The sequence below is a fragment of the Hyperolius riggenbachi genome, chromosome 3, assembly GCF_040937935.1.
Source record: "Hyperolius riggenbachi isolate aHypRig1 chromosome 3, aHypRig1.pri, whole genome shotgun sequence".
NCBI lineage: Eukaryota > Metazoa > Chordata > Amphibia > Anura > Hyperoliidae > Hyperolius > Hyperolius riggenbachi.
The window spans coordinates 476,519,725-476,534,347 of NC_090648.1; positions in this window are offsets into that span (position 1 = coordinate 476,519,725).

Here is a 14,623-nt window from a genome sequence, read left to right on the forward strand (position 1 = left end):
CTCCTAGGAGATCATTTTTCATCTTCAATTTTAAATAACTTTCCAGCTCTTTTCAACTAAAAAAGTACCATAAAGTAGGTGAATAAGTACTATCAAAATTATTTTTAGTATTTTCTTGCTTTCTGGTGGCTTAAAAGGCATTTTATTGACAAGTTTAAAAATATCACCTAGGAGAAAACTATGAAGAAAAAGTGAATTGCATATGGGCCCTGGTCTGTTAAAAATTGGGGACTGAGCCTAGCCTATTACCCTCCATATGCCCCCTAGTTCTACTTAGTTTCTTTTCAGCAAGCAGCTTCTTTTCTTTTTTGTAAATTAACATTCAATCTGTATTCTGATTACCTAATTAAAATGGTCTGTTCCATTACAATCTAGTAGCCAAATCCACTGCTGTTGATATGATAACATACAGATAAGTTAATTGGCTTCCCCCTAAATTAGCCCTAGACTATGATACCTGCACTACACAATACATACATAGACATATGACTATGGTAGGGACTAGATTGTGAGCCCCTCTGAGGGACAGTTAGTGACAAGACATATTATATATACTCTGTACAGCACTGTGTAATATGTCGGCACTATATAAATACTGAAATAAATAAACTGCTATGGGGCCCTTGAGTATAGGGGGCCCAAGTGGTAATTGACGTGTTAACTATTAATTTTCCCATGCTTCTCCACCCTTTGACTTTATATTGGTGCCCATAGACTATTTTCAGTGTACATTGCATAGGAGTGCACATTGCCCAGTTAATGCATATCCCATAGGGTAGGGCAGGTGGCTTCGCTCAAGAGTGCCTAGGTCTCATGGAACCCCATAATCCTTAGCTACGCCTTTGTTTTTGGACCAAGTAAGATATTTTACCTTGGCCTCTTATGTCTCCCGAAGGCCTGCCACCCTTCTGCCATTCTGCTTTTTCAGCGCCCAAGGCCATGGCCTTTGTGGTCTTTCCAGAAATCCAATCCTGCCAATGTAGACACTAAAATTGGCCGGAGGAAGTGGGTTTTATATCCCCATAGAACACATTGCAAGAGTGCAAATAAAAATGGTTAAAGGGAAACTTCAGCCTAAACAAACATACTGTCATTAAGTTACATTAGTTATGTTAATTAGAGATGTCGCGAACCTCCGATTTTCGGTTCACGAACCCGGTTCGCGAACTTCCGCAGAAGGTTCGGTTCGCGTAAAAGTTCGCGAACCGCAATAGACTTCAATGGGGAGGCAAACTTTGAAAAATAGAAAAAATTATGCTGGCCAGAAAAGTGATGGAAAACATGTTTCAAGGGGTCTAACACCTGGAGGGGAGCATGGCGGAGTGGGATAGACACAAAAAGCCCCGGGGAAAATTCTGGATTTGACGCAAAGCAGCGTTTTAAGGGCAGAAATCACATTGAATGCTAAATTGTATGCCTAAAGTGCTTTCAAACATCTTGCATGTGTATACATCAATCAGGGAGTGTAATTAGAGTTCTGCTTCACACTGACACACCAAACTCACTGTGTAACACACCGCAAACAGCTGTTTGCGTAGTGACAGCCGTGCTGGACTGGTGCGCACCATGGCCAGAGTGCAGGCCGTGGCAGTTTTCCAGCCCGTATGGTCGCCGGGCTGTGGTAGCTCAATGATAGAACAGTGACTGTCCAGCTGATCGAATTTGGTCTGTCCACAATGAAGCAACAACCTTATTATCTTCTTGTATGTAGGTAGGCATAGGTAGGAGTCCCAGTATAGGTAGGTAGGCATAGGTAGGAGTCCCAGTATAGGTAGGTAGGCATAGGTAGGTGCCTCAGTAGTTAGCTAGGCATAGGTAGGAGACCCAGTATAGGTAGGTAGGCATAGGTAGGTGTCCCAGTAGTTAGCTAGGCATAGGTAGGAGAACCAGTATAGGTAGGTAGGCATAGGTAGGAGTCCCAGTATAGGTAGGTAGGCATAGGTAGGAGTCCCAGTATAGTTAGGTAGGCATAGGTAGGTGCCTCCAGGGATGCTCGGATGTGCCTCATCCACGAATTCGGCAATCCGCGTGGTTGAAAAAAAAAATCCGCATTCGGCCCCACCGCATGCGGATTTTCGTCCGCGTCCACGCAACCACGCGGATGTTTTCCCGTGAATGGCGTAATCACGCGTGGATTCACGCCCGGAGGCGTATTTTCTTTTAACGTTAATAACAAAGCCCCCATACATGCTACAGTCCCCCAAATAGCATGGATTATCGAGGTGATAAGGGGCAACATAACTTCAACATAAAAAATTCCCCCAAATTTTTTTTTTCCAGATAAAATGGATTTTAAAGTGAAATCAACACTTCAAATGGGGCTATTAATTGGTAATAAGTGGTTTTAAAAAGGGATATACGCGTTAAGCAGTCAAAGAGGTGAAGGCGAGTTCCAATGGCACTTGGCGGCGAAGGTACCGCTGGAGGAGGATGAGTGGCTGACGGCAAAAAGGCTCCAGAGAGGTTTTTGTAATTTTTTTTTTGTTTTTTTTGCAGCAATTAGCAATGACATCGCAGCACAGTTGTCAGTGGACACGGGCAGTGTGAACGCAGAGTGCAGTGGTGGTAGCGACTGAGTCAGGAGAAGGACTATGCGGGCGGTCAGTTCAGCAGCACAGAAGGACCACGGCAACATACTGGTGGTAGTAGTAGCAGCAGCACAGCGTCATAGTGCTGGCCAAAAAATTAAATGCACCCGGTGACCCGGGCAGTGTGAACGCAGAGTGTAGTAGCGACTGAGTCAGGAGGACAAAGCGGGCGGTCAGTTCAGCAGCAGCAGCACAGTAGTAGTAGCACAGCGTCATAGTGCTGGCCAAAAAATTAAATGCACCCAGCGACCCGGGCAGTGTGAACGCAGAGTGTAGTAGCGACTGAGTCAGGAGGACAAAGCGGGCGGTCAGTTCAGCAGCAGCAGCACAGTAGTAGTAGCACAGCGTCATAGTGCTGGCCAAAAAATTAAATGCACCCGGCGACCCGGGCAGTGTGAACGCAGAGTGTAGTAGCGACTGAGTATACAACTAGGCCACTGGATATACAACTAGGTCACTGAAGGATGCAGTGGCCACAGTACAAGGTCACTGAAGGATGCAGTGGGCACAGCAGTGGGCACTGGATATACAACTAGGTCACTGAAGGATGCAGTGGGCACAGTACAAGGTCACTGGAGGATGCAGTGGGCACAGCAGTGGCCACTGGATATACAACTAGGTCACTGAAGGATGCAGTGGCCACAGTACAAGGTCACTGAAGGATGCAGTGGGCACAGCAGTGGGCACTGGATATACAACTAGGTCACTGAAGGATGCAGTGGGCACACAAGGATGTCACACTGTGTAATGAGATGAAGAAGAGAAGAACCGAGAGCCCGATATGGTGTAGTATGTCAAGGTAATTGGATAATTAGAAAGAGTATGAATTGTATACTCACAAACCAGGGTTACCTCCAGGCAACCACTGTATAGGCAGGTGAGGAGATTAGCTTGTCCTCACTCAGGAATAAGAAGTCGCTCTCTGTAGGCTTGAAAAACAAGAAGGGGTATCCCCCTCCACCAAAGGTGGATACAATCAGTATTATGGTAGAGAACAGAGGCGCCAAAAGGATAAAAACAATATTTAAAAGTTTTAAAATTATTGCTTAGGAGGCAGTGGTGGACTCACCTCCCACAAGCAGACACAACAACTGTGTATTCACAAAAGGGACATTTATTGGTATACTCCAAATAAGGTCGCAACTCTCTGAGGCGCCAGGTGCTATCTGGACATACTGCTGTTGTGTGCTCCTTCCTATAATTGCCTGATGAAGCGGGTTTGACCTGCGAAATGCGTTGCGACCTTATTTGGAGTATACCAATACATGTCCCTTTTGTGAATACACAGTTGTTGTGTCTGCTTGTGGGAGGTGAGTCCACCACTGCCTCCTAAGCAATAATTTTAAAACTTTTAAATATTGTTTTTATCCTTTTGGCGCCTCTGTTCTCTACCATAATACTGTGTAATGAGATGCTCATATGCCAGCGAGCGAGCGAGCAGTGGGCACTGGGCACGGCACAAGGTCACTGACAGAATGAATGAACAGCGCTGGCAGAGAGTGGCGGCGCCGGCGGTGTGACTGGCTGCCTGCAAATAGTACAAGTGTATAACTGTCACTGGAATATACAAGTGAACACTGCAGCTGCACTAACCTGCCTGCCTGCACTCTACACACAGATAATCCCCACTCCCACTACACTGCAGCACTGAACCTTCCTGCACAGCACTACACACAGTTAAATAATCACTAGACTCCCACACTCCCACTACACTACACTGACTACAACTAACTACAGCAATCACTCACTGACTAGCTAACTGTGTACAGTATAAGAGCAGTGTTAGCAAAAAAAACGCTTTGTTTTTAACACAATAAATGCACTTGCTCAAACAACAATGGCCTGGAGAGAATCCTCTCAGCACCACAGTCTAGCAAGGACAGAGCTTTTCCATCATGGCCGCCGCTTTATATTCAGGAGGGGAGGGCATAGCTCCCCTCCTGTGATTGGTTGCTAGGGCCTGGCTGGGGCACTCTGATTGGCCTGCAATGTGTCACTTCCGCATAGTTTGACGCATTTCCGCAAACCACGACTTCAGCGCCGGGTTTCACGAGCGTAAATGCGGATTTCTGTCCGCATTCACGCGTAGCCGAAGCAGATTTTCGTGGTTGAAAATCTATTCACGGCTTAGCGTGTCCGAGGCGGAATGCGTCAAAATGGTCGTGAATCCACGCGTAAGCGTGATCACGACCTGGCGGTGAGCACCACTGGGTGCCTCAGTAGTTAGCTAGGCATAGGTAGGAGACCCAGTATAGGTAGGTAGGCATAGGTAGGAGTCCCAGTATAGGTAGGTAGGCATAGGTAGGAGTCCCAGTATAGGTAGGTAGGCATAGGTAGGAGTCCCAGTATAGGTAGGTAGGCATAGGTAGGAGTCCCAGTATAGGTAGGTAGGCATAGGTAGGTGCCTCAGTAGTTAGCTAGGCATAGGTAGGAGACCCAGTATAGGTAGGTAGGCATAGGTAGGTGTCCCAGTAGTTAGCTAGGCATAGGTAGGAGTCCCAGTATAGGTAGGTAGGCATAAGTAGGTCCCCTAGTATAGGTAGGTAGGTAGGTGTCCCCGTATAGGTAAGTAGGTGCCCCAGTAGTTAGGTAGGCATAGGTAGGTGTCCCAGTATAGATAGTTAGGCAGGGCCTGGCTGGCTCAGTAATAACAATTACCAAGATCCAGCTGCAACAGATAGGGCTGTATAATGTCAGTGTCAGTGAGCAACACACACACAAAAAAAACCACATCAGGAAAACATTAGAGCTCTCAAAAGAGAGGGGTGAGGGGTGCTATTTTAGCAATAACAATCAGCCAGGAGCAAGCCAAAAACCTAACTAATCTTTCCCTAGGAGAACAAGTCTGCAGCAGCTGTCCCTAGTCTGTCTAGCAGGCACACGAGTGAGTGTCATGGCCAGCGAGCCTGCCTTATATAAGGGGGGGTGGGGCTCCAGGGCTTAGTGTAGCCTGAATGGCTACAATGTGCCTGCTGACTGTGATGCAGAGGGTCAAAGTTGACCCTCATAGTGCATTATGGGGCGAACCGAACTTCCGCAAAAGTTCGCCTGGTGCAGGCGAACGCGAACCCCCAAAGTTCGCCTGGAACCGTTCGCCGGCAAACAGTTCGCTACATCTCTAATGTTAATTAGAATAGATAGGTAATATAATCTCTTACCCACCCTGTTTTAAAAGAACAGGCAAATGTTTGTGATTCATGGGGGCTGCTATCTTTGTCATGGGGGCAGCCATCTTTTTTGTTGAAAGGAGGTGACAGAGAGCATGAGACACAGTTCCAACTGTCCTGTGTCCTGATAACCCCTCCCAGCTGCGCGCACGTGGCTTCAAATGTCAAATTCAAAATGTAAAAAAAAAATTGCACCAAAACAGCAGAACGAGAGAACAACAACATCAGAAATCCCATCATGCTTTGGACAGAATAAGGGGAAAACTGCCCGGGCAGTTTTCTTCTGTGCAGCTAAAAATGAGGCTTGTATAAGAGAAACAAATTTCTGATGCTGTGAAACTGTTAAAGAAACACCAAGCCTTTCCAGTGCTGCTGAGTTGATTTTTAGTCTGGAGGTTCACTTTAATTTGTGAATTAATTGAATCCCTGAGGTTAGCCACTTCCCATTTTCTCCATTTATTGCTTTTATGGATGTTTTATTATAACCTGGGTGCCTCTTTCCCACTGTGTATACTCCTTGAAGTATTGTGGAAGATGGCGGCACTATATAATGACACACAAGTACACACTCACTCATGTATTAACTCAGTTAGCTGCATCACTTACTGGCCTTTTATAATTTCCAATAGAGAGAAATGAGTTGGTTGCCGGCCTAAGAGGTCATGTAATGGAAAGGACAAGAAGCAGTAAATAAATGTGAGAGTGTCAAGGTGAGGTTATTTTTATGTATAGTTGGACTGAGCTTTTTATACAATCAGTATGGCAGATGGCATTCCAGCCCATTACACAGATTTCCAGTTGTTCTAAAGCTAGGCATACACCATTTGCTCTGTAAGGTATTACTTAAAAAAAAAAAGGAGGATTATTTTTTAAAGGATTATGTGCAGAACAATTTAAAGTGTAACGTCAGCCACAGGAATGTAACAATACAAGTTTTGATCTCACCAGGCTGACATCCAGTTGCCTATTATCAAGGCGTAACTAGAAATCACTGGGCCCCCCTACAAAACCTTAGATAGGCCCCCCCCACCACACACACACACATACACACATACACAAACCCCACCCTTTCTGCACTGATTAACTGAGAACCAATGTTATTCAGTTGGCTAGTGCACACTTGAATGTGTTTTCCCCATGCAGATAACAACTGAAGCACTGCACACATTTTCTCTATCAATTACATTAGTCTCTGTGATAAAACGTAAATTTTCACAAATAGACACACATGGGGCTTGATTCACTAAACCGTATATAGCACGGCTGCCCTAGAGTTTTGAGAGAGAGACAAATTTGAGATTGCACGCAAAAAGCGCACGCAAAAATGCTAGCGTGGCCATGCTATGAGTTATCACGGTTTAGTGAATCAAGCCCATGGTGTGCAGAAAACACATACAGAAATACTCACACAGAAAACGGACAGACGAGTGTGCTCCCAGCCGCAGCTTATTACACTCACTCTGTCCATCTCTGATGTAGCAGAACTAGCTCTGCAGCCTTCTCTAGCATCACTACAGTACACAGCACTTGGGGAGGGGTAGAGAGGTTGGAGGTTGGATGCTGTACAGAAGAGCCTGTTGCACACTGAATAGGGACTGTCTACAAATGTTTGTCTGAAAAACTTTGTATGATTCCTTATCAGTGGTTGAGCAGATGCAGTCATTAGAACAATTTTGCAGAGAGCAGAAAGTTTTTTCTCTGCTTGACCTCAGTTGTCAGTCCCTCAGGATAGGGCCCCCTGTGGCTTCTGGGCCCCCCTGCGGCTGTATCCCTTGAAGGGTCTATTGTTACCCCCCTGCCTAATGTTACATGTGATTGTACATCCTGCAGCTGTTCAAAAACTGCTGCACACAACATCTTCACTAAGCTGCCCGACCCGCGTTATAATTTAGAGCGATGGGGAAGCGGGATGGAACTGTTCGAATCCCCACCAAGGGACCATAGTGAGCTGGGGTGTGAGCAGGATAGGCAGTTCCATCCAGCCCATCCATCCAGCTCTCTATACTTTAGAGGCCGCCAGTAACAGCACTCCAGTTTCAGGTGTCAGAATGGTGAACCAAAGGAAGGAAAAATAGTTGACAGCGGGGTACTATGCTGGGGGATTGCAACATGGAACGAGACAAACATCATGCAGAGTGATTCACCAGGTGAACAGTAATCCCCGTAATGAAGGTATTGCAAGTGCTTAAGCTCACAAATCTTGACGGGTTTGTGAACCCGTTCACACTGGTAAACTAGTATGTCTTACTTTCCAAAGGACCACAAGCCAAAATGTCCCACATCACAATACTGCTTTTATGTCCATAAAAGTCCTACAAAGTTATTTTCACCCTCTGTGAAACTTACGGTAATTTCTTTATCTGTCAATAAAGTGTAACATGCTTTAATGAAAATAAAGACATATAGCACAGGTCAAGCAATTCTGTAAATTACATGTAGCCAAAGGCATTAACATTCCCCCCACCAATAGATACACCATTATGCAGGTTCATTGCAATTATGACTAAGGGCATACAGTATCTTAAAGAGGAACTCCAGTGAAAATAATTTAATATAAAAAGGTGCTTAATTTTTACAATAATTATGTATACATGATTTAGTCAGAGTTTGCTCATTGTAAAATCTTTCCTCTCCCAGATTCACATTCTGACATGTATTACATGGTGACATTGTTACTGTGGGCAGATTATGTAGCTGTTCTGGCTTTAACAGACAGCTATAAACAGCCATTTCCTGTGTGTGTCATTGTTACATTGTGGCAGTTTGCCCAGAGTACCGTACGGTACCAGAGCCTCTTGTGGGAGGGGTTTCAGCACAAAATCAGTCATACAGCGCCCCCTGATGGTCTGTTTGTGAAAATCATTATATTTTTCATGTAAAAGTGGGTATCAGCTACTGATTGGGATAAAGTTCAATTCTTGGTCGGAGTTTCTCTTTAAGCCTGATACGCGTCAGATGATCCTGTGGTTGGAATTTGTCCTGTGTTTGTCCTTTTGTACCAATAAAATTACCGGTTTTACACTCATCCAGAGTCTGTCGATCTCTCCCTTCTTTCTAGTTATTAGATGGCTAGAAAGAAGGCATTAGATGGTCGTGACCAAGACTTGGAACCACCAGAGTAAAAGCACAGGTTGGATTATTTATTTATTTATTTATTTATTTATTTATTGTATTTATAAAGCGCCAACATATTACGCAGCGCTTATTTAATTGGTAACCATAGCCATTTCTTTTCTCCTCACCTCCGGCAGATCCTAATATTTCATACGTTCTCCATAGGGATTTGAAACCATTATAAGATCATTTAATAAATCTCAATATAAATGTGGAAGAAGAAGATTGCCAAATGAGAACATTGTGTACCAAAGCACACAACAAACCAAACTCTGTTCTATTTGAGCCCTGATTTTAACTTGCTATAAGTTGTGTTCTCACAAGAACTACAGTGACACAGCAGATTACCTAATCAGGGTTCCGTTTTTCGCCGTTGTCAGTGATCGATAGTTTCTGTCAGCATTCAGCTGGTTTTGTGAAAGAACTATAAAATAATTGTTAAGAAGAATTAATCAGGACAATGGCGGAGTTTACTAGGGCTGTGGGAATTCCTGTTTTCAAGCTTGTAAAGATACCTTTTTCATTTTTAACCAATCAAAGTCAATAAACTGGGCCAAGTGAGTTGACACAACTTTATTTAAAAAAAAAATTCACAGCAGTTTAAAGGAAAAGACAGTAATTAATAGTGTTGCCTGAACAATGTGAAATTAGTTTTCTTCCCGTTTTAGCTAATCGGATGAATAACTTGTGGCCCCTCAGATTGAGAATATGATAGTGGACGGAGTCACACATTTTTTTGAGTGCTTATAGAGGTCCCTTGCAACCATAAACAGTTCACAAGATGGTCACTGCTTCTTTGGAAGGGGCGACATTCAATCTTTTCAACTTGCTTCCACCTTAAAGTGGACCTCCAGTGTATATTGAAATTAGTGTTAGGGACACTTACTAAATAATGGATTACAATAGCTGCAATTCTCTTTACTCACAACCTCCACCCAAGAGGTGCCATATAATGTGAAGGCCCCGCAATAATGCCATGGCTCTTATTGAATATAGGATACAGCACTGAAACAGTGGGCTGCAGGAGGATCGGTGAAGCCTCTAGACTATCTAGAGCAGGGGTGTCAAACTCAAATACAAAGTGATCCGAAACTGTACACTGGGACCAAGACGCAGGCCAATCTCAATGTCTACAGGCCACCTTCCTCCCTTATAAAGTTCCTAGGTGTCTAATTGCCCCATCCAACCCGTATACAGTTACCAGGTGTCTAGAGACCCCCACCCTCCGCTATACAGCTCCCTGGTGTCAAGAGGCCCCACCCTCCCCTATATACACTAGTTCCCTAGTGTTTAGTGCTTTCCCTTACCTCCCCATATGTCTTCCCTGGTGTTCTAGAACTTCACCTTCAATATAGCTTCCCTGGTGGTCTAGGTGGGCCACACATAATGCAAAGTGGGGGAACCACTTGAGGGCCTAATTTATTGGTCCTGAGGGCCAGATTTGGCCCGCGGGCCAGGGTTTGACATGTATGATCTAGACTCTAGAGGGTGTTTAATACTGAGGTAAGTATTTCATTTTTATTTATTTTTCACAACTTTTGCTTCAGGTACATTTTAAGGAATTCTCCTCCATCTTCATTATACTGCATACAGAGGTTCCTGGTCTACAGACTGCATCCTCAGTGATATTCAGGCCTGGATTTACCTCACAGGAGCCTATAGGCACAGATGTCCTGGCTTCTTAGATTTTGGCATAACTAGAACTCATTGGGCCCCCTGCGAAACTTTGGATGGGGGCCCCTCTTGACCCTACTGAACACTGAATAGGGACTGTCTGCAAATCTGTGTCTGCAAAACTTTGTACGATTCCTTATCAGTGGCTGAGCAGATGCAGTCATTAGAAAAAATGTGTAGAGAGCAGAATTTTTTTTCTCCATACCCTTAGTTGTCAGTCTCTAAGGACAGGGAAAAGAAACTCCTCCCCCCACGGGGCCCCCTGCAGCTTCTGGGCCTGCATCTGCATTCCTTGCAATGTCTATTGTTACGCCCCCTGCCTCCATGAACTTTCAACCCCCCCCCGCCGAACTGCACTGCAAGTGTGCTGGCTGTCCCAACGGTCACTTCTCTCTTACATTCCTTGCCTATCATAGGTAGCTACAGGTGCCCCTTAGTATTAGGTAGCTGGAAGGACCCTCATTATTAAGTAGCTATAGGTGTCCCTAAGTACTAGGTAGCTGGAGGTGCCCCTGATTGAAGGGAAATCTTATCAGTGGAATGCAGAGAGCAGGGTGAGTAAAGGTGGCCATACACTGATAGATTTGCAGCAGATTCGACCATCAGATTTCTGTCAGATGCCTGTCAAGTCAAATCTGACAGGAATCTATCTGATGTGTGCCACACACTAGGAACAGATTTCCAATAGATTTCAAAAAGAAATCTATTGGAAATCTATTGGAAATCGATCTAAATGCATTATTGGACTATTAGATCCAATGCAACTCTATGCGCCATCGATCTGCTGCCGGCAGCAGATCGACCTAGATTTTCCATCCTGTCAGATAGATCAAATTGATTAAAATCAGTCGAAATCGGCCACACATCGATCAATCGATTGATAGAATCGATTTTCTGATCGATTGATTCTATAGAATCGATCAATCGATGGCTGAAATCAACCAGTGTATGGGCCACAGTGCCTTATGGTAAACCAGCCCTGGTGATATTGGGAGTACTTAGGGAACCCTATTTAAATTCATAGTAGTAGCAGTAGGGTAATGGTATCATCCTGGTTTAAAACGTCTTGCTATTTAAATTCCACATTTAGTGCTGTTAATAAAATAAAGACATTGACATTGAGATGAAAACCAAGATAAAAAAAGTAGACATGCATAAGGTATGCTCTACAAATTGGAACACAAAACGTTCACAACTGAAAGCAGCCAAAAAAAATCAGATTCTTCTCAGTCTATTCCGTGCGGCGTCTGAAATATTACCGTTCCCAGCTCTGTTAACCTCCGGCTAATTTACACTTGTAGCTTGGTTAGGTCCTTTCTTTGGTGTATTTCTTTTTCTCCATACAATTTCTCCCACTGTTGACTTGCAGTAAAACTCAATTATTTTATTGTCTTTGGTCAATACGTGGGTTAATATTAGGGAGACACCAGTAGATATATATCCATTTCTTTTGTCAGGAAGGTGGGAGAGCAGGTCGAGTCTTTCTTCCTTCAGAAGAGAATAAATTCTGCATAGGCTGTGGATTTCGTAACTGATGCCAGTCTGGCAGTCGGCACCAAGTTGCTTTAAAGAGAGCTAACAGTAATTGCGTCAGAAGAATCTGATAGGAACGGGCAATCTCGACAGCAGCGAATCAGTGTATATTTTTAGCTTTCCTGCCCTAGAAGCAGTATGTGGCTCTCTAGCTGCTGCGCTTGGTGACAGATGTGTTCATGGGGTGCCAGGCTAAGATAGAGATGCCAGCTCATCCCTTTAAAATCTGTTAGATCTGAGCTGCACGGATTTTCGTGGTTGAATAAACACAGCGAAGGCCCTGACTGAGGCTAATTAATCGCAGAAAGCAGTGAAACTGATATATGTCAGACTTTAAAGGCATGAGGCTGATGAACTTTAGTCTGAGATCATCGGCTGTACTTCCTGTGAAGATCTGACTTTAGTCTGATATCTTCAGGTGTACTTCCTGTGAAGATATGACTTAAGTCAGAGATCTTCGGGTGTGCTTCCTATGAACATCCTACTTTAGTCTGATATCTCTGACCATACTTCCTGTGAAGATCTGACATTAATCTGAGATCCTCGAGCATACTTCCTGTGAAGATCTGTTGGCTGGTGAATGAAGATGAGTTCTGCAAGGCAATGGTGAGACTGATAGTGCCTACTGCCTCCACATCTAAGCTCTTGACCAAACAAGTGACTGCAGAAGAAATATTGGATATACACCTGTGGAGCCTGTAGTCATCTGTGAAGCCTCATCCTCAGGAAGAAGCCCTCTGAGGTCTTCCAGTAGACGTGCTGAACAAGGGGTTATTCCTGATCCACTGAAGCCACCATACTAGAATTTTGTCACCTGAAACAACTGTTTGAACACATCTTTAGCCTGTTTAAATTGTATTCAGGCAGGTCCACAGACGTGCATGAAATAGAGGGGTGAGGAAAAATGGGTGACAGATGAAGCCCACATAAATGGCCTTGATAAATAACTTTGGGAATTGGGCACCAAATTAAAATGAAATAATATTTACAGTGGTAATGGCGATAGTAAAACACTGGTAAATGTTACCAATATTTTACTACAACTTCACTTAACCCTACTCTCATACATAAACATAACCCTCCCCCTTTCGATACCTAACCTTAAAAGCCCTCTCCTGACACCTAACCCTAAGACAACCCTTTCTGACCCCTAAGCCTTAAACCCCCCCCCTCCTAACGCCTAACCCTATAGCCCCCTCCTGACGCCTAACCCTAAGACAACCCTTCCTGATGATTAACCTTTAACCCCCCCCCCCCCCCCCCCGACATCTAATCCTAACCCCCCTCCCCCCTTTTTAAACTTGTAATTTTCAAAACAATTTAATAAATATAATTTTCAAAAATGAAAAATATTTCAAACACTATAAGTTTCTAATTTTCAAAATGAGAACAATTTTAAAAACTTCTAATCTTCTCAAAGCAAGTTAAAATAAAAAAAAATATAATTTTCAAAACAATATTTATTGGGCACCTTAATGTCTGCTTGCGGCAACCCAAAAGCCAATATTTGCATTAGCACCTATGACGGCACCCGAATCGTCCATTAGTCGCAGGCACCAACATTTTCTCAGTATTTCCATGAGTCGAAACCCAGTCAGATTTTTAAAATCTATTCTAAGTGACAGTGACGAAAAAAAATAGAGAGTATCTTACTCTATAACAAATGTACATTATAGATTATAAACATTTGGCAGGGTGTGTGTGTGTGTGTGTGTGTGTGTGTGTGTGTGTGAGGAGGACACAGGGGGACACAAAAGGGCATAGCGGAGGACACAAGGAGGACAGAGGCGGGCACATGGAGGACAGAGGAGGACACAGGGAGACACAAGAGGTACAAGGGGGCATAATCCACAAGATGCCTCTGCACCATGCATGCACCAGGTTTAGTATATATTTTTGCCCCTGGTTTTCGTCCTCTTAACCTAGGTGCGTCTTATGGTCAGGAGCGTCTTATAGTCTAAAAAATATGGTAAGTGCGTACACATACATATTACATTTTTCAAGTTTTCGTGATAGTGGCCCTTTAAGAAAATATTCCTGGTTGTTACTCAGTACCTCTTGTTTGTTGCTTACTAGCCAGCTGGTGACACTACATCAGGAAATACAGTCTAGCCAGCACTTGATTGCAGAGCAGTGAGTATGGTTATTTACATTACACATACTGTATTCTATGGACTTGTCATGAAAATGATTATAGCCTTTCGCGCCCAATGTAAACAGTTCCAGAGCATTAGGCTTCCTTTCTTCCATTTCCCCCGGAGAACATATCATGTAAAGAAGCTATTTCCCTGGCTGTAATACCAGAGTGAGGAGTGGGAGAGTATTACTCCCTGGAGAAGTTTTCTCTGAAGCGGTGACAGATACTAAACACCGCGTTTCAGATCGTGCTGAGCAGTAGCGCGTCTCGTCAGCCATCAGTATGGTGATGTTATGCACAATATTACCACGCTGACGCCGTGTGTCATACGTAGGCTGCAGATTCCTTTGTCGCGAGACATGGCAGTTTTGGCTCCTCTGATAGATTCCCCGCTATTGTCAGAGCTTTCA